Source organism: Leucopleurus acutus, assembly GCF_964270905.1.
Source record: "Leucopleurus acutus genome assembly, chromosome: 7".
Classification (NCBI taxonomy): Eukaryota; Metazoa; Chordata; class Mammalia; order Artiodactyla; family Delphinidae; genus Leucopleurus; species Leucopleurus acutus.
In genome coordinates this window covers 91292416-91320189 of record NC_139150.1, presented here as the reverse complement: position 1 = coordinate 91320189, position 27774 = coordinate 91292416, and the positions used below count along the sequence as shown (strand labels likewise).

The 27774-nt window shown below is 40.4% G+C and overlaps 2 pseudogenes across 2 annotated transcripts in view; one reads left to right on the top strand and one right to left on the bottom strand.

The window, feature by feature from the left end:
* Positions 1-27037, bottom strand: part of LOC309964519 (RING finger protein 11-like) — a 30371-nt pseudogene extending 3334 nt beyond the window's left edge. Inside the window, exon 1 of the transcript XR_014327198.1 lies at positions 26556-27037. The product of XR_014327198.1 is annotated as an RING finger protein 11-like (transcript). The remainder of the gene's footprint in view (positions 1-26555) is intronic.
* Positions 1-27752, top strand: LOC309964594 (centrosomal protein of 78 kDa-like; annotated as a pseudogene). Its single transcript, XR_014327197.1, has 8 exons — positions 1-6; positions 253-372; positions 3793-3865; positions 7078-7199; positions 23659-23736; positions 24967-25133; positions 25943-26111; positions 27010-27752. The product of XR_014327197.1 is annotated as a centrosomal protein of 78 kDa-like (transcript).
* The last annotated feature ends 22 nt before the right edge of the window (positions 27753-27774 follow it).

Here is a 27774-nt window from a genome sequence, read left to right as displayed (position 1 = left end):
ATGCCGGTTTTGAAATAATGCAAGAAGAAGAATGCAAGACCTTTACCACTTTGATCCTTATTACCACTCCCTGGACTGAGATGGCCGCCTGAGGGGCCAGGAGGCTAGCCGGGTCTTCCAGGCGTGTGTCGGCATCCTGTGTGCAGCCAGCGTCCCCGAGGCCACGCTCGGCCCATCATCACTGAGTGAAGCTGTGCCGCGACAGCACAGCCGACATTTTTCTGGCGCTGTGAGGACCTTTGTGCATTGCAGGATTCGGTGCCTCTGCTCGCCGTGGGCGCCTCCCTGTGGGAGGGCCTGCCGGACTTCAACACCCACCACCTGCGCAGGGTGGACTGGGCGCTGCCCCTGAGCACCCTCTGCCCCCGATCTGTATCCAGAGCTTCTTCCAGCCATGGCTTGGCAAGACGGGTTTGTACTTTCCACTTCCAGGGGCTCTCGTGTCCGCGCTGCGAAGCAGAGTTTTAGATGGTACAAAGTGGAGGGTGGGCACTAGAACCGGTGCCCAGTGCCCAGGTGTGCATGCACTAGACGGGGCATGTGGCCTAGGACTCCTGCCGGCTCAGTGATCCTGGCCGAGTGCCTTAAGGCTTCTAGGTCTCAGTGTTCTCATCTGTAGCATGGGCTTAACAGGACTCACTCTCTGTGGCGGGTACAAGGTCACTCTCTGTGGCAGTTACAAGGTCGCACTCTGTTAATGCTTATAGACTCTACAATGTAGAACACTTAGCACAGTTTGGAGCATCGTTCATTGTTCCACAGATGTTACCTGGTCTGTTGAATGACTTTGCCTGGTACACGCCAAAGCAATTAGGAAATTGATATATCCCAGCTTCATTTCCTTTTCATTAAAACAGGGCTCAGGAAAAAAAAATTTTTTTTCAATAGTCCTATCATACAGTGGAAAGAGCACTGGTGTGAAGGCAGCTTAGGGTTTGAATTCCAGAGTTTATGCTCTCTGTGGCCTGGGCAGGTTTCTTTTGCACTACAATCCCCACACTTGTAAAATGACATTAAAAACCACCCTTTCTGTGGGTTCTTAGAATTAATTAAGCAGGTTATGTGTGTAGAGTATCCTGGCACTTGAATGAGTTGTCAGAACCAAGCGCTGCTGGAGAGGATGCTTCTGCCCTAGGTAATGTCCCCTTCTACTGGGCGGCAAGTAAACACAAGCACAGTAGTCAGTGCTAGGGAAGAAGTGAGTTCTGGTGTTACAGAGAACAGAATCTTGTTTTTTTTAATTTAATTTTTATTTTATATTGGAGCATAGTTGATTTACAATATTGTGTTAGTTTCAGGTGTACAGCAAAGTGATTCCATTATACATATATCCATTCTTTTTCAGATTCTTTTCCCATACAGGTTGTTACAGGATATGGAGTAGAGTTCCTTGTGCTATGCAGTACGTCCTTGTTGATTACCTATTTTATATACAGTCGTGTGTATATGTTAATCCCAAATTCCTAACTTATCCCTCCCCCCCATGTTTCCCCTTTGCAGAGCACAGAATCTTGGAAGGGAAAGTTCAGGGTAGGCTTCTTGGAGGAGGTGCCATCCTTTCTAAGGATATGTAGAAGCTCCTGGGGTGGCAGGAGGGAGCAGTGTGTGTCAAAATTGGAGAAATATAAGAAAATATGGCAAAACTAAGATACAGGACTGGAACTCAGTGTTTGGGAAAGAAATGAGAGTTGATACTGGAAACCTAGTGGGGCCCAACAGAAAGGGGCCTTGTTTGTCCTGTCAGAAGTTTAGATGTTTATCCTGAAGGCTGTGGGAAACCCTAAAGAACAGTGAGATGGACTTCTGGTTTAGAGACTCACTCAGACCTCCATGTGGAAGGCACTTGATTGGGTGCAGGGTGAATTGTAATCTAAGGGTCCCACTTAAGTTATAAAAGGTTGAAATGGATTTTGCAGATCCGAGAGAGAATGGGTGGGGCCTGGTGACCAGTTAGAAAAGGAAGGGCAGCAAGTGTGGGTGATGGTTTACAGCTGCATCTTTTTGTGAGATACAGAGCACAGTAGGAAAGGGATTGGGGGTGGGGAGAGGATCTTACTTCATCTTCAGTGCTTTAGAGGGGCCTGGTAGACAGGTCTGGGCCCAAGGTACAGATCTGAGCTTTTTGGGAGGACAGGTATTTGAAGGCATGGGAGATACTTAGGTTACCCACAAGAAGATCCAAAGAATCATAGGTCTGAGGACTTTTAAAGTGAGTATATTGAGGATGTTTATAAGCTGAAAGAAAGTAGCCAGCAGAGAAAGGGTATTAAGATCTAGGAGAGGAAATGATTGTTCATTTGTTTTCAAAAAGTTGAATACTTATCGTGAGCCTGGCCCTTTTCTAGGATCTGGGGTTCACACCATGTGTTATCTCTTCTGTAAGAACAGTTCAACTCATCCCCTGGTGAAGAGAAATTAGATTTTTCTTTGCATCCCATTCAGGTGTAGGAACTGTTCCGCACCTCTGAAGGGACTTTACTTAACCAGAGTAATAAGTTAGAAGTCAAAAGAAATTAGAGCTGGAAGACCACTGTACTTAATTTTGCCTGATATTTTACATTGATTGTAAGAAAAATTTATTGCAGAGCCCATTCTCTTCAGAGTTCCTTCACTGAACTTTCTTCATGTCTTGCATCCAGTGGGGCTAGCTTGTAGATTTTGGCCTCCTCCTAAATTTGCTTCTTCATCCACATTGCATTTTGCCCGGACTATGGCAGAAGCTCCTGGGTGGTTTTGCGGCCCCTGGACTCAGTTCCTCTAAGTTCATCTGCCTACTGGGGTTGAGTGATCTTCTAACATGAAAAGATAACGCCTAAAATAATGCTAATGGCTTGCCCACACAGAGTTAGTGCATACTAGCCGCCCAGCGTGTGCTCTGCCCAGAGGCGTGTAGTCTGAACTGTGCTCTACCAAGCCTCCTGGGGCTCTTTGGCCCTGAGGAAGGGGAGCTATTTGTGATCACTCCCTTTATCTAACTGGTCCTTCAGCAGCGGGGTGCCTTTTGCTAATCAGTGGAGGCACCCTTACTCAGCCAGTGGTAGCCCCGGACCTCATCACCTGTGGGATACAAGCCATGCTCTCTCCCAGGCTTGATTCGACCAACGTCTCTATTTTCTGTCCCTTCTCACACTTGGACCCCTGGCCTTTAGTCATCCCCACCTGCAGTATTTACAGTGCCCAGCAGGAGTCAGGCTTGAGTGTCTTTGCACAGGTGCTCCCTCTGCAGTTGATGCACCTCCTCCTCCAACTCTGCATAGCCTCATCTTTCTCGATTGTACTTCAGGGTTATCATGAAGCCGTCAGACATAACTTTTAGCTTCCATAGGAACCTCTGTGCATAAAGGTTATGGTTCTTTATCTCATGTGATTGAAATTTTGAGTTTACACATGTCCCTCCTTAATGAGGCTTTAAGGGCAGGAGTGGTTTCTAATCCTTAGCACAGAGCAGACGCTTTTTTTCTTTTTAGTTGTTTAACGGTGATAAAATGTATGGTTTATATCACTCATTTTACAATAATTTTGCTTTAGGTTCTGACAGAAATAAAGTTTCCAGAAGTTGTGTTCCTGCAATAAGAAATAAAGATGTGACCTTCCAGTTGTGTAAAGCTCTTAGACGCTGTGTAAGTGCGTCAGGTGCGCTAAGGAACCTGGAACTAAGTGGGCTAGTTGTGAGAGAAAGAGACGTAACTATGTTAACAAAGGTAAGCCTTCATTGTGTCCTGCCAACATTTGATAGTTGCTTTTGGGGCAAACTAAAGGGGTAAAATTTTAAACTGTTCCTCCCCATTAAAGGGATTGAATAAATCGGCCACTTTGGGGCACCTGTGTCTTGCGAATTGTCCAATTGGAGATGGAGGTTTAGAAAGTGAGTTTCAGTCTTGTTTAAGTCTCTTCCCATCAGACTGGTCTCGTGATTTCCTACACACCACGTTACTTCCTGTCTACCTTTTCTTGGTGTTGTTCATGCCTGGATTGTCTCCTCTACCTGCTCAAACCTTGGTCCATTCTCATTTGTACCATGGAAGTTTGTCATGCTGGATACTGTCAGAATTAATCTTACTTAAGTCTGTGTTAAGCCATAAACCACATGTTTTGTATATTTTCTGTTTTTTATGTTTGTTTATATTTTTATGGTTTCTCTTCAAGAAATATGGGAAGGGAAATAGCAAGATATAAAGAGCAAAAAAGTCATCATGATCTTTAAATTGTTAGAACATGTATCTGCAATCATAATTATACTGCACTGTGGTATGTGTTAAAATAGGAAATATATGTAACGTCCCGTAGGAGCAGCAAATTCAATGGTGTTGGTGAGGGTGTGTCATGGAAGTAATCACAAAGCAGGTGACTCTTGATTGGGGTCCTGAAACATTAGTGTGTGTTCCCTGTGTCCAGTAGTGGTCTGGAGGGGTCAGGAAGCCTGCCTTTCAATTTGAGGGAACAGAGGGTTTGAGGTCCTCTCTCTTCTATTGCTCTAGTATACTGCATAGCAGCTAATAAAATACTGGGTTTATAGTTGACATTTAAGTCACTGATTGATCATCAAGATTGGCATGTATCATTGGAAATGAAAATCAGAAGAGTCTTAGGCTTTTTAGGTTTTTCTTTTTTTCCCCTTTGTCTCAAATGTATGTAGTACTTTACTGAGTGGTTGGGAATAAAGTTTGCAGTATTCAGTGTATTCAGTTTTGGTACCGAAATAGAATTAAACTGTTGCTGTAAACTGGAATAACACTTCGTTACTGACAAGTTTTAGAATGCATCAGTTCATCAATTACCTGTTTGTGAAGATTGCAGTTAATGATTTTAAGAATGTGGCTATAAACCTCCAATTGACTCAAGAAAAGCAAATAAATCAAGACTGACAAATGTATAGGCTCTTCATCTTATTGTGTGTGTGGGTTTTTATTTTCCTTTTAGTTATTTGTCAAGGTATAAAGAACTCTATCACTCTTAAGACAGTAAACTTCACGGGGTATAATCTGACATGGCAGGGAACAGATCACATGGCCTAGATCTTAAAGGTGATTTTATGTTTAAACTTTCATGAAAACATGTGATTGGAGCACATTAACATATTGATACAGATGGCAGTTAAATTTGTCTTTTAATACATGTGAGTGCATCTTTTGTTTTGTTGAAAGAATCTGACCAAATGGTAATGTGAATTGCTGTTGCATAAAGTATAGTGTTGAATCCCCAGTCTTTGCATTTGAGTTTAACAACTCTGTGGTTTTCTATCTTCTTCCTGAGACACTTAATCTCAGGTCCATCCTCGTCACACAGAGTGGTAAATTAGAGAACAATTAATATCACCATTTACAGAAGTGAGACTGAAATCTCAACCATACTGAACATAGGAACTGAAGGGGCCTCTCAGCAGTTCAGAGAGTTATTACCAAGCCAGTCAGCTGAATTCTGTTCAGTTTTCTCCATAGCAGAGCCTTCCAGGTCCTTCTTTTGAGCTTATTTATTTTTATACACAATTCTGTGTGGATACTGTACATAATACTAAATAGTATTAACTGGGTTTAACTGGTGATGTATTTACATCAATATCTAGCTTCGTTTTGTTGATATCTTTTTTAGGGGCTTTCCATTCATCAAAGCTCGTGATGTATGTAATCAGTTGCTGGTGTGTAGCTATATTTATGATATATAGGGCTTGAATTGGGAAAGGTGGATGGTCATTCTTCTTGCTTTTTAAACTGACAGAGCCTTACAAGAAGCACTTCCCTCTCTGAAATAAATCCATGTAAAACATGTTTGTTCGCTCTCCCAATGCAACTGTGTAGTTGTGTGGATTTGGCACACGACTGGCAGCCTTGTTGTTGTCTGTAAACAAGAAAGCCTGTTCTCCAGTCTGCAAATCAGCTGTTAGCCAGTAAAATGAACTTTACTGCCATTTCTGACCCCTCACATGGAGCTGTCATACTCAAGAATGTTCATATGTTTTCAAGAAACGTTGTTTATGGGCTATATGTACAAATTCCTGATCTGAAAGCCAATATAAAGCAACATCTCCCAAACCTCTGCTGTCTCACCAAGGCCACACACATTCCCTCGCTTCTGGCCTCATGGCAAGCTAATACTGTCAGTATCAGATTCTCCTTCCCAGTGGTTCTGGGAGACTGCATAGTTGCTCTGTGAGAGGCACCTCTGCTGAGGTTGAGAGAAGAGCATCTTGGGTGTCAGTCCTGCCCTTGCATGCCCAGAGAGAAGGATGTGCGCCTTATTCTCCTGTTGGGATTTTCCTATGCTGCAGGTTTGCAGCTTGTTGTCAAAATGATGTCCTAGTGACTTGTCTTCTGCATAGTTACATAATCCCAGCACACTTCTTTATGATCTGTAGACTTTTATGGGGTTGTGGCCAGGTCAGGTTTTAAATGTTTGGAAATGTCCAATTGAATAACATTGCAGTGACAGTGAAGCTTGACAGGAGAATTGTATTACTGTTACCCTAGTTTTGGCTTAAGGGTGATGAGAAGATGAAATTTTTGATGGGTCAGTTTTAGTTATGTATGTGTATGTTATTTACTTTTTTAAATTCTAACATCTGTTTTATACACAGCTTAGATATGTTGACTTTCTGATTATTCTTCTGATTCTTTATCAGTCCCTTTACTGATGTATTTTCCTCTGAAAAACTACATTTTCTTCCAGACTGTTTTTGTCTGATAGCGAAAAATAAATTTTTCATTTGCAGTCTAAAGTTGATCTGAGAAAAAATGGTTACCTTGGATCTTCCCTTGGCTTCTGTGAAAGAAACTTAATAAAATAATATGGGCAATTCCCATTACTAATCCTAACCATGTACAACAGAGGTCTGTACAGTAACATAGCAAAAATAAGTTACTGTACTTTTAATTAGTCATTGCCTGTTTTAGACTAAGGAGCAGTGAGAGACATTTATAAATAATGATACCTCAGATCACTTTTGTTAAATGTCCTCTAATATTTGCATATTTGGTATCTGGCTTGTGTTGTCTTTTATACAATCTTGTCTTCTTTCTTTGCACTATAGTTTAACAACTCTGTGGTTTCCTATCTTCTTCTTGTGACACTCAGGTCCATGAGAATTTCCTGTGACTGTGACAGTAGAGAGTCCTTCCTCCTCAGAAATTGAAGAGGTCGATGATTCCTCAGAAAGTGTTCAGGAAGAGCCAGAGAAAATCCATTTGAAACAAGAAGCATTGCCGGTACAAAGGTATCACTTTAAAGCTATAGAGAAGATTATTTTTCAAACGGAAGCCTGATTGCAACACTGCACAGCTTGTGTGAGGGTTCTGTTTTCTACTCCCATCTGCATTGTATCCCCTTGAATGGTTAAGCTTAGACCAAGGTGAATGGTGGACATTTGAACTCTAAGAAATAAAAATCAAAACATGTCGTTAGTAATATATTTTCCTTTCCTTAGAACCTTAGTATATTAGATTTAGGGAGAACCTTAGTGATCATAAGATAAAGAAATTGAGTTCTGAATGAATATAGTCAGCTGATTCAATGCTCTTGTTTTACAGATGAGAAAATTGACAGTTCTAGTTGAACTCTCTTTTTACAAGAGGAAAATATGGCCTCATTTTAAATAAAAGTAAAGTTGAAAAAAGTTTTGATGTCGATATTCTCCTTTCCTAAAATAAAAAATATCAAGAAGCTACATTCTATTATCAAATAAACCTGACCTCTATTGTCATTCCATACTTTTGTTTGTATGGACAGAAAAGAAAAATTGATTTTCATAAGAAATTTTTGCACCTAAAATATATTATATTTATTTTATTTCAACTTTAATGAAGAGCTGAACATTTCTAGTAAATAAAGGAACACCATTTGGGGGGGACCTTGTCTTTGTGCTACAAAGTCCCATGTTTAATTTTTAAAAATTATTTAATATGATTTTCTTTTTGTATGAAACTTGACCGGTTTCAGAACTAATTATCCCATTATTGTAGGACTATGGGAATTAACGCTTTGATTTTCAAAAGAGAAAGTTAGATTTTTATTTTTGAATTAAAATTAATGATAATATAGAGAAATTTTAAGAAAAAAACTTAGAAAATTATGAAATGTTAGAGTAGGAGAAATCTATAGTTCATGTAGTGTTACCCTCTTTCATTTTATAAATGAGCACCTACAATTTGTAGCATGTAAGTGGTTTATTAGTAAATGGCAGAGTACGACAAGACCCTAGAGCATCTAACCCGCATTCCTTGTCATTTTAGATGTGTTGTATTCATTTCCTTCATGAGTAGACCAGGAGATTGTATTTCTAATAGTAATGATAGACACTGGGGAGGATCAAGAAGTTTACACACTGGGACCACAGAATAGCAGATTCAGAATGCACTGAGAACCCTTTCAGCTCTTCTCCATTTTGACAAGACACTACAAGGATGGTATCAAAGTGTTTAAGTATATAAGCCCACAACAATCAAGGGATTTCAACATAGTTTTGAAAGACGGAAGACAAGTGGAAGAGTGTGAAACTGAGGCAGTAGGACAGAGGAAAAGCATCACCTAGAAATGCACAGGGACCACCTGCAACTGAGGAGGATTCTGACCCCACCTGCAGAAGTAGCCCCATGCTCAGATGCGCATGTAGGAGAGAGGGTGGAGTTAGTTAAAAGTGTGACTGAAATAGGGGAGCTCATTGAAGGGTTGTGTTTGGAGGAGTGGACTCCCAGCCCCGCCCTCACTCTCCTGAAATGAGATGATTTCATTTTGAAAACAGTGAAACTGGCGAGAACTAGGGCAGCTAGTGTGAGTTTTTACACCCTAGAAAATTGTGTTTGGGGGAGATCCTATTACAGTTACTCCCCGCTTCTTCCTGCATAAGAAAACCAATCAATCGTTGACTTCAGGGAGCTTTCTGCGCTCATTCTTAAATAGAAAATAACTGTCATTTGCCTGATAGTTGAGTAAAGCTTACAACATGAGAGAGGGGAAAAAGTGTGAAAACATATCCTGGTAGGACCGGGGACAATTTAGGGAACAAAATAATTTAAGAAAAAACCCTAATTAGTATTCTGAGGGAGATTTAAAAAGAGCTAGCAACTATAAAATAAGGCTAGGGTGTTAATTAAAAAGAGAATGGTCAGAAAGCAAGAGAGTTCTCTTGGAAATGAAAATATGGTTGCTGAAATAACTTCAGTAGGAATCTAAAAAATTTCTCATTATATAAAAAAGAAAGACACAGTGGAAAATGTGATAGCAATATGTTAAAGAGGTTGCATCTGGGAGATGCAACATGTAACTATTAGAAACTCCAGACCCAGAAAAAAAATGGAGGGAAGCTGTCAAAGGGCAACAAAATTCCCCACAGCTTAAAGTAGACATCAGGCCTCTGATTGAAAATAGTTACTCAAGTTTTGAGCATGATGAACAAGAATAGACTCACACCTAGGCACCCTTCATTATGAAACTTTAAAATACTGAAAAAATAATTTAACATAGAATAAAATACTGACAGGATACATCCATTCCAGAGAGAAAAATACTGGTCACCTAAAAAGAAAAGTTAAAATCTGATTTTATCATACTTGTCATCAGCACCATGGATCCTGGAAGGCATTAGAAAGATACCTCCAAAGTTTTTCAGGCACATAATTTTCACCCTAGTTGTTTGTATCCAGCCAAACTATCAGTCATAAGTGGAGGCTGAAGAAGATATTTTGTACACAAAGAAATTTGAAAATTTGACCTCCTGTGCTACACCTTAAGCTATTTATAGAAATAACCCAGCAAAATGAGGCAATAAACCAAGAAGGAAGGTAATAGGGGATTCAGTGCAGAGAGCAGCTAGTCTAGATTGGAGAGGCTTCTATTGATTGTGTGATTGAGAGCTTAGAAACAGCTTGAGGCATATCATACTTACTAGGTATTAGGCACTGTTGGAAGGGAGGAGGGAGAGGAAGAGGAGAAGGAACTTGAACTCCAGAGGACAAAAGGCTATACTGACATAAACCTGAAGCAAACTAAGCTATGGTTGATTTTTAACCTACTATTGGTGAGGAAGAGAAGAATCCACTTAAACTTGACACTATAGATGTCCCCCTTTTCAGCAACACACGGGGGTAATGACCACCTATCTAATTTGTTGTCCAAACCAGAACTTGTCCAAACTCCTTACACTTCAATAGTGTAAGGAGGCGCTCTAATGCTGTAACATCAGGACAACAGGTATAAACTGGAACAGCCCAAGGCGGCTTGGGGTATGTGGTCACCCTGCACAAGGGCAGTGACACTGACACAGTATGGAACGAGGTATAGTCTATACACAGAGACAGTACATCTGCAGTGGGCAATATTAATTTCATTGTAATAATGGCAATACTGTCTTGGTTTGCAGCTTTTATTGTCAACTTGCATGTAATAACAAATAACTAACCTAAACTATACTTAGTATGTATTTGCATTAACTTGGTATGTACTGAAATGTACTAGTATGTACTTAGTATATATTAGGCTCTAAGTGTTTTTGCATATATTAACTCATTTAATCCTCTGAATAGCCTTATGAGGTTGGTGCTAATATCATTCCCACTTTTGTGAAAAGGAAGCTAAGACAGGGTAGGAACTTGCCCAGGCTGTACCTAATTTAGGGTTGGATCGAGGTTTTGAGTTTAGGCTCTCTACCTGTTGTCTTAAACCTTACTCCCTACTGACTCTCAAATAACAGAAGACTTAACTGCACATAGAACAGAATATAAATTTCAACTCTGACAATGTAAAAGCTAGGTCTGGAAGGTAGACAGGAGGTAGAAAAAAGGGAAGATGGTATGAATGTCCTCATTTTACAAAGCGTGACATTGAGAGAGTTTATAGTTGATCAACAATGTAGGTTTTTAAGTATATCACTACAAGTCAAAGAGATCATGAGCAGTGGAATAACTAATGATGACATAACTTTACTGAGCAGTGTGGACATAGGAAGAGTGTAAAGGAACTAAACCCTTACTTAGTAAAATAGAAAGTGAACAGATAATGCCTCCAGCTTAGTCAGAAAATGATCATGTAAGAGTATTACGTGGAAATGGAGAAGAATTCAAAATAACAATAGTTGGACCTCCCTGGTGTCTCAGTGGTTAATAATCTGCCTGCCAAGGCAGGGGACATGGGTTCGAGCCCTAGTCCGGGAAGATCCCAAATGCCGCGGAGCAACGAAGCCTGTGCGCCACAACTACGGAGCCTGTGCTCTAGAGCCTGCGAGCCACAACTACTGAGCCCACGTGCCACAACTACTGAAGCCCGCCTGCCTAGATCCTGTGCTCCATGACAAGAGAAGCCACTGCAATGAAGAGTAGCCCCCGCTCACCGCAACTAGAGAAAGGCTGCACGCAGCAATGAAGACCCTACTCAGCCAAAAATAAATAAATAATAATAATTAAAAAATAGCAGTAGAGTTCCGGGAAGATGGCGGAAGAGTAAGACGCGGAGATCACCTTCCTCTCCACAGATACACCAGAAATACATCTACGCGTGGAACAACTCCTACGGAGCACCTACTGAACGCTGGCAGAAGACCTCAGACCTCCCAAAAGGCAAGGAACCCCCCACGTACCTGGTTAGGGCAAAAGAAAAAACTAAACAGAGACAAAAGAATAGGGACGGGTCCTGCACCAGCGGGAGAGAGCTGTGAAGGAGGAAAAGTGTCCACACACTAGGAGCCCCTTCGCGGGTGGAGACTTCGGGAGGCGGAGTGGGGGAGCTTGGGAGCCGCGGAGGAGAGCACAGCAACAGGGGTGCGGAGGGCAAAGCGGAGAGATTCCAGCGCAGAGGATCGGGCCGACCGGCACTCACCAGCCGAGAGGCTTGTCTGCTCGCCCGCCGGGGCGGGCGGGACTGGGAGCTGAGGCTCCGGCTTTTGTCGGAGCGCCGGGAGAGGACTGAGGTTGGCGGCGTGAACACAGCCTGCAGGGCGTTGGTGCGCTGCGGCTGGCCGGGAGAGAGTCTGGGGAGGGGTCTGGACCTGCCGAAGAGGCAAGAGACTTTTACGTCCCTCTTTGTTTCCTGGTGCACGAGGAGGGGGGATTGGGAACGCTGCTTGGGAGAGCTCCGGAGACGGGCGCGAGCCGCGGCTAAGAGTGCGGAGCCCAGAGACGGACATGGGACGCTAAGGCCGCTGCTGCCGCCGCCAGGAGGCCTGTGTGCGAGCGCAGGTCACTAGCCACACGCCCTTCCGGGGAGCCTGTGCAGCCCGCCGCTGCCGGGGTCCCGGGATCCGGGGACGGCTCCCCCGGGAGAGCGCACGGCGCGCCTCAGGCTGCAGCGTCACGCCGGCCTCTGCCGCTGCAGGCCCGCCCTGCACTCTGTGACCCTCCCTACCCCCCGGCCTGGGTGAGCCAGAGCCTCCGAATCAGCGGCTCCTTTAACCCCGTCCTGTCTGAGCAAAGAACAGACGCCCTCCGGCGACCTACACGCACAGGCGGGGCCAAATCCAAAGCTGAGCCCCTGGGAGCTGTGAGAACAAAGAAGAGAAAGGGAAATCTCTTCCAGCAGCCTCAGAAGCAGCGGATTAAAGCTCCACAATCAACTTGATATACCCTGCATCTGTGGAATACCTGAATAGACAACGAATCATCCCAAATTAAGGAGCCCTGTGGATGAAAGGCTCTTGGTGCTGCAGCCAGGACTCAGTGCTGTGCCTCTGAGGTGGGAGAGCCAACTTCAGGACACTGGTCCACAAGAGGCCTCCCAGCTGCACATAATATCAAACAGCAAAAATCTCCGAGAGATCTCCATCTCAACGCCAGCACCCAGCTTCACTCAACGACCAGCAAGCTACAGTGCTGGACATCCTATGCCAAACAACTAGCAAGACAGGAACACAACCCCACCCATTAGCAGAGAGGCTGCCCAAAATCATAATAAGTCTACAGACACCCCAAAACACACCACCAGACGTGGACCTGCCCACCAGAAAGACAAGATCCAGCCTCATACACCAGAACACAGGCACTAGTACCCTCCACCAGGAAGCCTACACAACCCACTGAACCAACCTTAGCCACTGGGGACAGACTCAAAAAACAACAGGAACTACGAACCTTCAGCCTGCAAAAAAAAAAAAAAGGAGACCCCAAACACAGTAAGATAAGCAAAATGAAAAGACAGAAAAACACACAGCAGATGAAGGAGCAAGATAAAAACCCACCAGACCTAACAAATGAAGAGGAAATAGGCAGTCTACCTGAAAAAGAATTCAGAATAATGATAGTAAGGTTGATCCGAAATCTTGGAGATAGAATGGACAATAGAATGGACAAATTGCAAGAATCAGTTAACAAGGACCTAGAAGAACTAAAGATGAAACAAGCAACGATGAACACCACAATAAATGAAATTAAAAGTACTCTAGATGGGATCAATAGCAGAATAACTGAGGCAGAAGAACGGATAAGTGACCTGGAAGATAAAATAGTGGAAATAACTACTGCAGAGCAGAATAAAGAAAAAAGAATGAAAAGAACTGAGGACAGTCTCAGAGACCTCTGGGACAACATTAAACGCACCAACATTCGAATTATAGGGGTTCCAGAAGAAGAAGAGAAAAAGAAAGGGACTGAGAAAATATTTGAAGAGATTATAGTTGAAAACTTCCCTAATATGGGAAAGGAAATAGTTAATCAAGTCCAGGAAGCACAGAGAGTCCCATACAGGATAAATCCAAGGAGAAATACGCCAAGACACATATTAATCAAACTGTCAAAAATTAAATACAAAGAAAACATATTAAAAGCAGCAAGGGAAAAACAACAAATAACACACAAGGGAATCCCCATAAGGTTAACAGCTGATCTTTCAGCAGAAACTCTGCAAGCCAGAAGGGAGTGGCAGGACATATTGAAAGTGTTGAAGGAGAAAAACCTGCAACCAAGATTACTCTACCCAGCAAGGATCTCATTCAGATTTGATGGAGAAATTAAAACCTTTACAGACAAGCAAAAGCTGAGAGAGTTCAGCACCACCAAACCACCTCTACAACAACTGCTAAAGGAACTTCTCTAGGCAAGAAACACAAAAGAAGGAAAGGACCTACAATAACAAACCCAAAACAATGAAGAAAATGGGAATAGGAACACACATATCGATAATTACCTTAAATGTAAATGGACTAAATGCTCCCACCAAAAGACACAGATTGGCTGAATGGATACAAAAACAAGACCCATATATTTGCTGTCTACAAGAGACCCACTTCAGACCTAGAGACACATACAGACTGAAAGTAAGGGGATGGAAAAAGGTATTTCATGCAAGTGGAAACCAAAAGAAAGCTGGAGTAGCAATTCTCATATCAGACAAAATAGACTTTAAAACAAAGACTATTAGAAGAGACAAAGAAGGACACTACATAATGATCAAGGGATCAATCCAAGAGGAAGATATAACAATTGTAAATATTTATGCACCCAACATAGGTGCACCTCAATACATAAGGCAAATACTGACAACCATAAAAGGGGAAATCGACAGTAACACATTCATAGTAGGGGACTTTAACACCCCACTTTCACCAATGGACAGATCATCCAAAATGAAAATAAATAAGGAAACACAAGCTTTAAATGATACATTAAACGAGATGGAGTTAATTGATATTTATAGGACATTCCATCCAAAAACAACAGAATACACATTTTTCTCAAGTGCTCATGGAACATTCTCCAGGATAGATCATATCTTGGGTCACAAATCAAGCCTTGGTAAATTTAAGAAAATTGAAATTGTATCAAGTATCTTTTCTGACCACAACGCCATGAGACTAGATATCAATTACAGGAAAAGATCTGTAAAAAATACAAACACATGGAGGCTAAACAATACACTACTTAATAATGAAGATATCACTGAAGAAATCAAAGAGGAAATCAAAAAATACCTAGAAACAAATGACAATGGAGACACAACGACCCAAAACCTGTGGGATGCAGCAAAAGCAGTTCTAAGGGGGAAGTTTATAGCAATACAAGCCCACCTTAAGAAGCAGGAAGCATCTCGAATAAACAACCTAACCTTGCACCTCAAGCAATTAGAGAAAGAAGAACAAAAAAACCCCAAAGCTAGCAGAAGGAAAGAAATCATAAAAATCAGATCAGAAATAAATGAAAAAGAAATGAAGGAAACAATAGCAAAGATCAATAAAACTAAAAGCTGGTTCTTTGAGAAGATAAACAAAATAGATAAACCACTAGCCAGACTCATCAAGAAAAAAAGGGAGAAGACCCAAATCAATAGAATTAGAAATGAAAAAGGAGAGGTAACAACTGACACTGCAGAAATAAAAGAGATCATGAGAGATTACTACAAGCAACTCTATGCCAATAAAATGGACAATCTGGAAGAAATGGACAAATTCTTAGAAAGGCACAACCTGCCAAGACTGAATCAGGAAGAAATAGAAAATATGAACAGACCAATCACAAGCACTGAAATTGAAACTGTGATTAAAAATCTTCCAACAAACAAAAGCCCAGGACCAGATGGCTTCACAGGCGAATTCTATCAAACATTTAGAGAAGAGCTAACACCTATCCTTCTCAAACTCTTCCAAAATATAGCAGAGGGAGGAACACTCCCAAACTCCTTCTACGAGGCCACCATCACCTTGATACCAAAACCAGACAAGGATGTCACAAAGAAAGAAAACTACAGGCCAATATCACTGATGAACATAGATGCAAAAATCCTCAACAAAATACTAGCAAACAGAATCCAACAGCACATTAAAAAGATCATACACCATGATCAAGTGGGGTTTATTCCAGGAATGCAAGGATTCTTCAATATATGCAAATCTATCAATGTGATAAACCATATTAACAAACTGAAGGAGAAAAACCATATGATCATCTCAATAGATGCAGAGAAAGCTTTTGACAAAATTCAACACCCATTTATGATAAAAACCCTGCAGAAAGTAGGCATAGAGGGAACTTTCCTCAACATAATAAAGGCCATATATGACAAGCCCACAGCAAACATCATCCTCAATGGTGAAAAACTGAAAGCATTTCCACTAAGATCAGGAACAAGACAAGGTTGCCCACTCTCACCACTCTTATTCAACATAGTTTTGGAAGTTTTAGCCACAGCAATCAGAGAAGAAAAGGAAATAAAAGGAATCCAAATCGGAAAAGAAGAAGTAAAGCTGTCACTGTTTGCAGATGACATGATCCTATACATAGAGAACCCTAAAGATGCTACCAGAAAACTACTAGAGCTAATCAATGAATTTGGTAAAGTGGCAGGATACAAAATTAATGCACAGAAATCTCTGGCATTCCTATATACTAATGATGAAAAATCTGAAAGTGAAATCAAGAAAACACTCCCATTTACCATTGCAACAAAAAGAATAAAATATCTAGGAATAAACCTACCTAAGGAGACAAAAGATCTGTATGCAGAAAATTATAAGACACTGATGAAAGAAATTAAAGATGATACAAATAGATGGAGAGATATACCATGTTCTTGGATCGGAAGAATCAACATTGTGAAAATGACTCTACTACCGAAAGCAATCTATAGATTCAATGCAATCCCTATCAAACTACCACTGGCATTTTTCACAGAACTAGAACAAAAAATTTTGCAATTTGTATGGAAACACAAAAGACCCCGAATAGCCAAAGCAATCTTGAGAACGAAAGAAGGAACTGGAGGAATCAGGCTCCCAGACTTCAGACTATACTACAAAGCTACAGTTATCAAGACGGTATGGTACTGGCACAAAAACAGAAAGATAGATCAATGGAACAGGATAGAAAGCCCAGAGATAAACCCACGCACATATGGTCACCTTATCTTTGACAAAGGAGGCAGAAATGTACAGTGGAGAAAGGACAGCCTATTCAATAAGTGGTGCTGGGAAAACTGGACAGCTACATGTAAAAGTATGAAATTAGATCACTCCCTAACACCGTACACAAAAATAAGCTCAAAATGGATTAAAGACCTAAATGTAAGGCCAGAAACTATCAAACTCTTAGAGGAAAACATAGGCAGAACACTCTATGACATAAATCACAGCAAGGTCCTTTTTGACCCACCTCCTAGAGAAATGGAAATAAAAAGAAGAGTAAACAAATGGGACCTAATGAAACTTAAAAGCTTTTGCGCAGCAAAGGAAACCATAAAGAAGACCAAAAGACAACCCTCAGAATGGGAGAAAATATTTGCAAATGAAGCAACTGACAAAGGATTGATCTCCAAAATTTATAAGCAGCTCATGCAGCTTAATAACAAAAAAACAAACAACCCAATCCAAAAATGGGCAGAAGACCTAAATAGACATTTCTCCAAAGAAGATATACAGAGTGCCAACAAACACATGAAAGAATGCTCAACATCACTAATCATGAGAGAAATGCAAATCAAAACTACAATGAGATATCATCTCACACCAGTCAGAATGGCCATCATCAAAAAATCTAGAAACAATAAATGCTGGAGAGGGTGTGGAGAAAAGGGAACCCTCTTACACTGTTGGTGGGAATGTAAATTGATACAGCCACTGTGGAGAACAGTATGGAGGTTCCTTAAAAAGCTACAAATAGAACTACCATATGACCCAGCAATCCCACTACTGGGCATATACCCTGAGAAAACCATAATTCAAAAAGAGTCATGTACCAAAATGTTCATTGCAGCTCTATTTACAATAGCCCAGAGATGGAAACAACCTAAGTGTCCATCATCGGATGAATGGATAAAGAAGATGTGGCACATATATACAATGGAATATTACTCTGCCATAAAAAGAGACGAAATTGAGCTATTTGTAATGAGGTGGATAGACCTAGAGTCTGTCATACAGAGTGAAGTAAGTCAGAAAGAGAGAGACAAATACCGTATGCTAACACATATATATGGAATTTTAAAAAAAAATGTCATGAAAAACCTAGGGGTGAAACAGGAATAAAGACACAGACTTACTAGAGAATGGACTTGAGGCTATGGGGAGGGGGAAGGGTAAACGGTGACAAAGCGATAAAGAGGCATGGACATATATACACTACCAAACGTAAGGTAGATAGCTAGTGGGAAGCAGCCGCATAGCACAGGGAGATCAGCTCGGTGCTTTGTGACCGCCTGGAGGGGTGGGATAGCGAGGGTGGGAGGGAGGGAGACGCAAGCGGGAAGAGATATGGGAATATATGTATATATATAACTGATTCATTTTGTTGTGAAGCTGAAACTAACATACCATTGTAAAGCAATTATACTCCAATAAAGATGTTAAAAAAAAAAAAAATAGCAGTAGTTGACGTAAACCTCATAAAAAAGGAAATCCAAACAGCCAGTAAACACAGAAAAATGTACGACTTCATTAAGTAAGAAGAGAAAAGTGAGTCAAAACCAATGAAACTACATGCCAATCAGTTTGACAAATACATAAATAAAGTGTGGTAGTATCAGGTGTTGTAGACCTGGAGTACTATGGGAATCCTCTACCCTGCTTATACTGGAGTATAAATCGACACAACTACTTTGGAAAGCATTTAGCACTCTCCATCAACTGAATGTATATAAATAGCCTGGGACCCAGCAGCCCTCACCCCTGCCCTGTGTAAATGCACCAGAATAGCCGGTACAGCAGGATTCCTGTCCATGATTTGCATTAGCACAAACTGAAAACAAACTAAATGTCCATTAAGAGTCAAAAATTAAATAAATTATGTGTATTCGTACAGTGGGAAAACTATGAAGCAATAAAATTGAATGAACTAGAGCTACAGGCTGCAATGTGGATGAATTTTTTAAACCTATGTTGAGTGAAAGAAATAAGATAGAAAAGACTTCATATACTATGATCGTCTACATAAAGTTAGATGTTGACAAAACTAAACTCTTGTTAGGGATGCATGCAGGTTAAAGGAAAGGATTGTCAAGAAATGAGGATGGTGTTTAACTGGGAAGAAGGAAGGAGATTGTGATGGGAAAAGGATATGGGGGGGTTTTGAGATGCTGACAAGTATCAATACTTTCAGATTCGAGTACTGGTTATGTAAGTATTCTCTTTGTCACACTGACCGTTTTGTTCTGTGCACTTCTCAGTACGCATATCGTATTTTACAATTAAAAACCTGAGTAAAGAATAGGTCGCTTCTTGAGTGCTGGATGTGGGAGTGGGATGAGACTATTTCATTTTAAGCCCTTCACTACTGTTTGCATTCACATGTTATTCATTCAGCATTAATTGAACATATGCTGCGTACCATGCACTCTTCTAATTTTATATGTGTTTTAACTCATGTAATCCTCACAAGAGCTCTGTGATACGGGAGCTTATCTCCATTTTATAGATGAGGAAGTTGAGGCCTAGAGTTATAGAACTTGTTCAAGGTTATATAGCTAATGGGTAGTGCCAGGCCCATTTGCCTCAGAGAATCTGAATTTTTACAATATAATCTAAAAGAGAAATTTAATTGCTAATTATAAGAAAAAACATTGCCATTAAAGAAGATGACAAGTTTTCATCTATCCAGTTAGAGAAAAACACACAGTCTGTCTTTCACACACATACATCTTGTATTGGCAGGGATTTTCCTTATTAAGCAATTATTTATTGACCGCCTACGTTGTGCTAGGCACAGGTGCTGGGGATAAACACTTAATAAAATACACCCCCTATCTTCAAATAACTTGCACTCTACGTGAGGAAATAAGCCAACAGTTGTAGTAGAGGTTATATACCAAGTGATACATCGCTGATGGCAGTATAAAATCTCAGAAATCTTTTTTTCTTAATAGTAATCTTTTATTTATTTATTTTTATATTTATTTTTGGCTGTGTTGGGTCTTCGTTTCTGTGCGAGGGCTTTCTCTAGTTGCGGCGAGCAGGGGCCACTCTTCATCGCAGTGCGTAGGGCTCTTCACTACCGCGGCCTCTCTTGTTGCGGAGCACAGGCTCCAGACGCACAGGCTCAGTAGTTGTGGCTCACGGGCTTAGCTGCTCCGCGGCATGTGGGATCTTCCCAGACCAGGGCTTGAACCCGCGTCCCCTGCATTGGCAGGCAGATTTTCAACCACTACGCCACCAGGGCAGCCCCAAAATCTCAGAAATCTTTTGGAAAGAAGTTTGGAGATAGGTACCTCAGAGCCTTAAAAATGTTCATTTGCTTTGACCTCAAACTCATTTTTATGGATTTCTTGCAAGAACGTTATTCTCAATACAGAAAAAAGCTTTCATGCGTAAAAACGGTTATTTTGTCTTATAATATTGAAAAGTTGGAAAGAATTTAAATGTGTAAAGTGGTTAACCAGTAAACCCACTCAGTGGAATATTCTGTAGCGCACACAAAAAAATCTAGGTTATGAATCCCCTGATTATATGAGAAATGATTGATTTCAATGTTAAATGGAGAAAAGGTGAACCTAAAATTTGATATCCAATATGATGGGAGCTTTGTCCCAGAAAAATCACCCTAGCCAGTGTACAGAAGGGAGGAAGGGAGAGCAGATGACAGGAAGGAAAATTATTCCAAAGCCTTATCATTAGTCTTACCTAAGTAATAGAATATCAAGCAATTTTACTTTCTAACTTTTTTGCTTCCATATTTCCATGTAAGGGGCATGAATTACTAATACTTTGTGGGAGGAGGGTACACTTTTTCACAAAAATTTAACACTGTGTTCTAATTCCCTCCACTAGAGGGAGAAACTATTTCATGTAATTGCACTTTGATGTGCTATTTAGAACCAGTCAGAAAGTTTTACTCTACTTTCCTGTGGTGAGGGTTTTTTTGTTTGTTTGCTTATTTGTTTAGAAATTCTTTGAAATCGGTTTTAGAAGATTTATTAAACCATTATATTGAAAGTAGAGGAATTTTGCAATTTTTCCCCCTTTTTCCCCATTGAAAACTTGGCTGGCTTTAGTCATGAAACATTAAAGAATTTGAAGTTCTTAGACTGTCAGTTTTTTAAACATGATCTGAATATAAAAATATATGTTCATTGAGTAAATTTTTGAAAACAATGGACAACTCATTGAAGGAATAAAAGCCACCTCTGCATGTACACACACCTAATCTGCTCTTTTGTCTGAAAAAATGTATGAAAAATATTTTGTCTTATCACTAAATACTCTTCTGCATCAGAGAATTTGATTAAGCTTATGCACCATCTCCCAGGAAAAACGCAGAGATATATTTTGAATGTAGAACTCCTGAAGCCCATTCATTAACTCTGGTTGAGACCTGTTGTCATTATTTTCTTAGTGGCTTCATAGCACATTCCTTCATATGGTGAGCTGTTTTTGTTTAAACCAATCCTAATTTGGAGGCTCTTAGCTTTCTTCTAGGGTTTGGGTATAAACAATCTTATGACATCATGTTGGTAGATAAATCTTTGCCCACATCTTTGATTTCCTTAGGGTAAACCCCTGATGTAGGATTGTTGTTAGGTACCAAAAGCTACTCTCCAGAAAGTCATACCAGCTCCTCTCCCAATGATGGCATATAATAGAGTTCCTCATTCTTTAAGTGATTGTTCAAAGCAGCTAAAATGTATAAATATACCTTACTGTTTTCATAAGTGTAGGTATTCATAAGTGTAGGTATTGTTTATCGCTGCATAGGAGACCACCCTGAAACAGTGGCGTAAAACAATGAAAATCGTTTATTTTGTTCACGAACCTGGAAGTTGAGTAGAATATTAATTCTTTTACTGCACTCTTACTGACTGAAAACAAAACCTATTTGACTAGCTCACAGTTCTGTAGGTCAGAAGTCCAGGCACAGCGTGACTGCGTTTCCTGCTCAGATACACACTGGAACATGTGGGTTCCCTCCCAAGAGTGTTAAAGCATGTGAAATTTAAGTGTAAGACACTGAGCCCCAAATGTTGGATGTTCACCATAGTTTGTGTGGGTCACAGAGCTGAAATCAAGATGTCAGTCAGGCTGTGTTAGCATCCAGAGGCTCTGGGAAAGAATGCCTCCAGTCTTCTTCGGCTTGTTGGCATAATTCAGATTCTGCAGTTGCAGGACAGAGGTCCCCATTTCCTTGCTGGCTGTCAGTCGGGGGACAGTCTCAGGTCCTAGAGGCCTCTCGCTTGCCTTCCCTGCCGCAGCATTGGACTTATTCAGAGCCAGCAATAGAGAGTCTCCCTCTTGTCCCTTTTGAACTTCAATTCAGGAAGAGTTCAGGTCCTTTTCATAGGGTGCCTGAGTAGGTCACATCCACCTAGAATAATCTCCCTATCTTAAAAAATCAACTGATTTTGAACCTTAATTCCATCTGCAAAATCCCTTCATTACAGCACCTAGATTTAGAGTTTGATTGGATAAGTGGAAGGTTTGTGTACTTCAGTAAGTAGGAATCTTGGGGGCTCTGTTAGAATTCTGCCTATTGCAAGCAGTGTCCCCACTTCAAGGAGCGAAGTGTCTTAGTTCCTGAAACTCCTAAGGGAGTTTATCAGTGTTCATTTTATTTCAGTGTCCTTGGTGAATGGGAAGACTACCACCTCTGTGAACAGGAATGGCACCCAGCTTCCTGAGTCCACAGTGTGGCTCTGCTGCTTAGTGGTGTGACCTTGGCTGTGCTGCTCTACTTATTCTACTTCTCTGCCTCTTGTTTCCCTCATCTGGAAAATAGGGCTTCCCTGGTGGTGCAGTGGTTGAGAGTCCGCCTGTCGATGCAGGGGACACGGGTTCGCGCCCCGGTCCGGGAGGATCCCACATGCCGCGGAGCGGCTAGGCCCAAGAGCCTTGGCCGCTGAGCCTGCTTGTCCGGAGCCTGTGCTCCGCAATGGGAGAGGCCACAACAGTGAGAGGCCCGCGTAACGCAAAAAAACAAAAACAAAAACATGGAGTTAGTGATCGTTCTTTCCTCGTAGGGTTTTTTGTTTTACACATTTATTTTATTTATTTATTTTTGGCTGCGTTAGTTCTTCGTTGCTGCTCGCGGGCTTTCTCCAGTTGCGTCGAGCGGGGGGCTACTCTTCGTTGCAGTGTGGTGGCGTCTCTTATTGCAGAGCACAGGCTCTAGGCGTGCAGGCTTCAGTAGTTGTGGCACGTGGGTTCTAGAGCGTAGGCTCAGTAGTCGTGGTGCACGGGCTTAGCTGCTCCGTGGCATGTGGGTTCTTCCCGGACTAGGGCTCGAACCCGTGTCCCCTGAACTGGCAGGTGGATTCTTAACCACTGTGCCAGCAGGAAAGCCCCCTTTTAGGGTTTTGATGATTAGATTATTTCATACCCAGGGAACTCCAGGAACAGTGCTTGACTGTGAATTGCTTTAAAAGTGATTACTTTTTAAAAACATGCTTTTGAATCTGCAATTAGGCAATTCAGGTGTGTTAAGCATGTTCATTAATAGGACTTCCTGCTGTAAAGAGAGCCACAAATAAAAATAGAATTTTTCTTTCTTGGTCTTAACTTCTTATTTCTGACTTACTATGTTATATGCATATGCCTTTTATGGTGGGCTGCCACAAATTTATGTTGGGAAGAGTGGAATTTAAATAAATCTTACCTATGCTAATTTGATAGATTTTGATAATTCATTTCACTAGCATGGTATGATATTACCAGTAGCAGACTAAAATCTGAGTTCACTTCTGGCTCTGCCCCTAAATCCTGATGAGACCAATAGCTGGAAAGGCTTTGGGATATTATACTATGAATTAGTTATAATATTGACTCTGTTTGTTTAGGAAAACCTGGAGGAGTGACTAAAGCAGTTAAAGGAGGAAAGAGTAATAAGACTGAAGGCTGATAAACGAGTCAGTGAGGTAAACAAGTTTCTTCTTCTGCTTTAGAGAGTGTTTTGGTTTTATTTTGATTTGATTTTAAGCCATATACACATAATTTGTAAGCTTTAAAACTGTAATATGTTGCAAATTGGTTGTGTAATATGGACTTTTGCATTTACTGGTATTTAGTGATCATATGATCTATATTCTGGAAAGCATGTTTTTAAAAATGTGAAAATCTGGTTTTGTTATGTGTGTGTGTGTGCGCGTGCGTGCTTTTATATGACATTAGCTTATTTCCTGTTCATGATTCTTTGATTCAAAAAGGCACTTTTTGTGCATATACTGTATATACAGTAACATAAAATACACGATGAGACTCTCCTGGCAATGAATTAGGAAAGTGAATCATTTAAATAAATTTAAGATATTGGAAAACTTCTGAGAATGCAATGAAAGATAAAAATATATACTATGAGAATTACATTAGGGAATGTGCATGAAAGCAGGGCATAATCTAAAAAGTTCTATCTAAATATAATTTATCACAGGGTGAGTGTAGGGAGGAATTTTTGAAAGTGCATCCATTGGATTGGCGGACACTCATTCAATAAATGTTTAGCACCTGCTCATGTAAGGCACAAGGGGCATCATGAACATTAACGGCCTTTCTGAGAAATACTAGAGTTGAGCTTACAGGGGGTTTTAAGTGCATAGATGATGAGCGGAAGGGGAAGAGTGCACAGGGGGAATATTTTCAAGAAGCCAAAGAAAATATTGGTGATTGTACATTTAATAAATTGGGTTGGGTATGATTTAGGACTTTTAAATGTAAGCATTAGATATTTTGCTCACTAAAGTTAATTCTTAACATTCAGCAGAGTTGTAATATGTTTTATTCAAATCAGATTCTATATTTCATTTTCTAATTTAAGAGAAACTTAAAGCAGGTAATTTTCTAATGTGGAATGAGGCTCCATTATGAATTGAACTAGTTAGAAATGTGATCTTTTGTGAAAAAGCATTAATAAAACAATAACTTTGGTTTATTTATATACCACCTAAGTGTTTATATAGGAAACTTTGTTGGGTGCCTGTGGGTTTTGGTTACTGTGTGATATGGTCTCTGTCTTTACTGGTGGAAAGTTAGGTTAATTACAAATTAATTACATTTTGAGTGTTTTAGTTTTGTTCCTTGGAAATAGGCAAGACTACTTCTGACCACAATGAGAAAAAATCATGTCAGACATTTTTAGCCTTCTTTTATAGCTGGAACATGAAAATGCCCAATTAAGAAATATGAATTTCTCTTTGTCTGAAACCCTTCATGCCCACTCATTGACAAGCTTGATCCTGGGTGATGCAGGTGTTTTGGGCAGCATTGAGAATTCTTTTCAGAAGTTCCAGGCTTTCTTGGATGTCCTTAAAGATGCTGGGTTAGTTCATTTCTCTTCATGGCCGTTCTTCTCTTTGCGACTATAATGGTAGTTTGCTGAGGAACTGGAGCAATTTTCATCACTTCCATGGCCATATTTAGTGTAATAATAGGTAATATAGTTGACTTTTTAAAATGAGGAATTAAATTTGTTAAGAAATGCAAATAGGGAAGCCTGCTTTGGTAGAGTGGGGAGCTCACTATAAAAGAGTAACCTGTAGATAATTAGTAGGTGTAGGTTTTTGTAAAGACTAAATTGAAGGCAGTTTTCATTGAAAATATTCGGGAATGCATAAGAATTTTCCTTTCACTTATTTTGCTTGTTTGATAAGTCTGAATTAAAGTTATTTTTGCCTTAGACGTAAAAATTATTATTAATCTGCAGGGGAGATATAGGTCAGTGGTTCTCAACTGGGAGCAATTTTGCTGGAAGAGGGAAGTGGAGATGGATAGTTGATGGAGTGGTGTTTTGTCAGTGAATGAATTGGTGTTGGTGTTGGGAAGGAAGGAACAGACACATTCTTGGAAACTGGAGGAAAGGTGGTAAAGAAGTGTGGGAATAGAGGTGTGACAGGCAGTGGACGAAATGCATGGTACATGTTGAAGCTCCTAGTGAGACAGTGGGATGTGTCTTAGAGGATGAATCTGGAAAGGGCTGAGATTTTGGGGGAGAGAGAGGCTTGTCTGGAGTAGGATGTTGGCTTTTAAGAGTTTTAGAAGTATTTCATGATTGTAGGTCTGGTGAAATCTAAACTGCTCTTATGTGATTATAATAACCTTTGTCTTTTCTCCTTTTCTCCTCTGGTCCAGGCTTGGGCAGCTGGCCACAATGGCTGGTACAGATCAGTCAGATTTTCATTTACTAGGTCGTCCCCAGATGAATTCTACTGTTAGTAGTCCATGTAAAGAAGAAAAGGGACTTGAAGAAGAAAAATCAGAATCAAAACAGGGTGCCCCAGGACAAATGAAAAATATCCAAGTAAGTGGACAGAACAGCACTTAATGATTCTAAGAGTGATTAGCAAAAAGGAAATGACCAAGTCAGGGAGAAAACAATAATGATCAACCTCTAATAGTTCACATGCTCAGGAGCTAGAAGACTCTGGAATCCTTTCCAAATCTGAGATTAGTAAATGTTTGCCCATTTCATGATACTGTATTGTTGTAAATAAGGAGACTGGAAGTTCTTTCGAAAATTTATGAGTTAAAGCAAACTATCCTTAATGAAGAAAGAAAACATTAGAGAAAATATTCCAGATTTTAAATTATATAAATGTCTATTCTATTCATATTTTATTTAGGTTTCTATTTGTATGCAGTCAGCTTACAATGAAGGAACACTAATGAAGGTACACATACTGATATAATTTTTAAAATAAGTAATCCAGACATAGCTAATAGGTAACATATTACGGTGACTCACCTGGTTATGGGAATGGGAGGGGAAAACCTGTCAGCTTTTCCTCTAGCCTTACTTGGAGCCCCCATCAACCAATCTCAGACTGGTCTTGGGAACTGACAGCTTGAGAACACAGTCTGGTCACAAACTATATACTGTTTGCATGTGCCTGGAGGATAGAAGAGAAATTAATTCTCTTACAGAATAGGGTTTTATTTTTAGTGAGGGAAAGGAAATGGGTAATAACTACCCCAGTCACCAAAGTCTGAAAATGTAGCGGACATACCCTTGGATATAGCTAGGTTAAGCTGAGATCACTTGGCAAGATATAATTAGAAAAAAACTGGCTCTGAAATCTGAATATTGACTGTGTTAATAATAAGATCACAGAGTAACACTGAAGTTTTGAACTCTACTTTTTAATGGTTGGCTTTGTTCATCACTGAATTTTTGTCTTGTCTTTTGTTTTTCCGTCCAGTTTCAGAAAATTACAGGTGATGCGAGGATTCCTTTGCCTCTCGACTCCTTCCATGTCCCAGTGTCTACTCAGGAGGCCTTAGAAACTTCCAAAGACAACCTGGGGGTCCCAGTCACAGAGCAGCGGCAGGAGTCTTTTGAAGATTTCATTGCTAGAACATGTTCTCCCTTCAGCAGACATCATTTCTGGAACTGGAAGTCAAAGAAAAGAAGAGGAATTATCTAGAAATAGCAGGTCTTCTTCAGAGAAAATGAGCAAAGCAGGTGAATATACCAAAAAATACTCTGCTAGGAAACAACCTGGGAAGGACCTGCATTCCTGCTCTGACTCACCTGTAAAGCGGAAAAGCAAAGGAACTGGGCAAAATAATTCTTTGGTTAATAAACCAATTAAAAGTGAGTCTTCGAAAAAACATTTCTGTTAAGAAAGAGAGTAGAATAGTGACTTTCATCAAAGACAACTAAAAGGAAACTCAATCTACTAGAACATTCTGAAAGTGATACTCCTGGATGTGACTGTGAATTTCAAGAAAGCATCCATACTCTATCACGCCTAACATAGGTCTAAATCTTTTAAAATTATGTTTTTGCCTTCAGATTTTAATAAATTACTTATGTTTTTATTATAGCATATGGTGGTTTCAGTTACTTGACTGGAAGCCATTAGAGAAAGATTTATCTATACTTTTTAATTATAATGGAAGTTTTGGTGTACTTTTCCTTGTGACACTTTGCACCATTCATTCAGCTAGTGTTTACTGAGGGC